We start from the raw sequence: 1,974 nt of genomic DNA on the forward strand, positions 1-1,974 counted from the left end.
CTGTATTGTTTTCTGTGTCCTCTTCTTTCTCTGATTTTGGATTGCTATGTCTATTCTGTCATAAACTTTTACCACTGTGATGTTCTGCTTCACCTGGGATCCTACTCAATACAGTCATCTGGCTAAGGACCCCAAAACCATGATTGTAAAGGAGCCTTTTCCCCTTTAATATCACTTGTCTTCATGCTGAAAAACTAGTGCAAATAATACAGAAAGGGCTTCAAAAGACACAGTTAGTGAATAAGAACTGGATGAATAGCAAACCTAGGTAGACGTGTGTAAATATGATGAAGAATAACTAGCAGGCCATGGCTTCCGGAGGTTGATGAGCATAGGACAAAGGAAGGGAAGCTTCTGACTTCATGTTCTCTAAAGTAGTTTTTATGTTGTTGTTTTCTTAGCCATGAAAATTTATGAGAGAATCTAGAATTAGCTTAGAAAGCTGTGTCCCTTTGCTTTATTCTCTGATGGGAAGGATTTCTTTGTTATGCCCATTTTCAGTAGCTCCACAGTAGTAATGTTATTTGGCAGCATAAAACATTTATAGAGAACAGTTACCACATATTGTGAATGAACAATATTTAAAATACAATCCTATAATAATCTTGCCATGATTTGAAAGTTTTGGATTCTTGTCTGTGGCACAGCATCAGAGAAATAACACGCGACTTAGAAGTCACCTTTGGTTTTAATTTTATTTTTCTCACTAACAAGCTTTGTGATCAGGGAAAAACTCTTTCACTTCAAGTTCAGTCATGTCTCTGATAAAATCGGAGGTGGCAGCAATAGTTGTAACTACCATTGTAGTTATAATGCATGTCTGTTGAGAGCGTCAGGATTGAAGAGCTAGCGTTGGCACACTTACTGTGCATGGTACTATTATTGGATGCCTTCTAAATCTACTGTCATGGCGAAAGTCCTACAAAGTCATTAGGTATTCCTGAAATCAAAATAGCCTATTAAAGTCAGTACCATGTCAGCTACCTGGAACCTCACTGTTTCTAATCTGATTGGCTGTTAGAACTTGGGCCATAAAAACAGAAAGAAGCAGCCAATGGCTAAGTAGCAAAATACAGTCAACAAATGTTGATCTGAAGTTTTGGGCACTTGGCTGTTAGGAGAGTAACTGGGAAGCCCTTGTCAAGCTATTGAACTTGAACTTTATGACAGTGAACAGAAAGAACACAGAGGAGGGTATAGCTGGAGAGTTTTCTCTCCAGGTCCCACCAAGCACTGGCAATCCGACAGCCCATTTATAAAATAAACACACAGACACTTGTATTATTTAAACTGTTTGGCCTGTTGTCTCAGGCTTCTAGCTATCTAGTTCTTACATCTTAAATTAATCCATTTCTATAAATCTATACCTTGCCACATGGCTCATGGCTTACCGGTGTCTTCATATGCTGCTTGTCATGGTGGCGGCTGGCAGTGTCTCCCTCTGCCTTCCTGTTCCTACAATTCTCCTCTCTGTTAGTTCTGCCTATACTTCCTGCCTGGCCACTGGCCAATCAGTGTTTTATTTATTGACCAATCAGAGCAATTTGACATACAGACCATCCCACAGCAGGAGGGAATGATATAGCCAACCATGGCCGCCAAGGAAAGTGACTGATGGTGTCCTGAGGGAAGAAATGTGAAGCAAACACAAGCCCCTAGACGGTCAGTGAAACCTTTATTTTAGAAGCACACACCTAAACAAGGTAGGAATCGTGATGCTTTCATTGTGACGTCACAGCTACCAAGACTTCTGTAATAGGTTTGAGAAGATACAGACAAGAACTGTCTTCACAAAAACTGGTTAAAATAGAAATAAATGATGTTTAAGTACCTTGTTATACATACCCAACTGTCTTAAATTATCAAGTCCCTGATTTTTAGAGGAGTCATAGATTTCACTGTATTCAGTATCCATGTATTTCTCTGTGATTTGAGCTAGAAATTCTAGCATGAATGTCCAGGCTGAGATGAATA

The 1,974-nt window shown here is 39.5% G+C and overlaps 1 long non-coding RNA gene across 1 annotated transcript; it reads right to left on the minus strand.

Annotated features, from left to right (window-relative positions):
- Window positions 1–676: 676 nt before the first annotated feature.
- LOC143269506 (uncharacterized) lies at window positions 677–1,651 on the minus strand. The gene is made up of 2 exons (XR_013045933.1): window positions 1,392–1,651; window positions 677–940 (listed from the first exon to the last, which is right to left on the minus strand). It is a non-coding gene; the product is annotated as an uncharacterized LOC143269506 (long non-coding RNA).
- Between the last annotated feature and the right edge of the window lie 323 nt (window positions 1,652–1,974).

Source organism: Peromyscus maniculatus, chromosome 19, assembly GCF_049852395.1.
Source record: "Peromyscus maniculatus bairdii isolate BWxNUB_F1_BW_parent chromosome 19, HU_Pman_BW_mat_3.1, whole genome shotgun sequence".
NCBI classification, from domain to species: domain Eukaryota; kingdom Metazoa; phylum Chordata; class Mammalia; order Rodentia; family Cricetidae; genus Peromyscus; species Peromyscus maniculatus.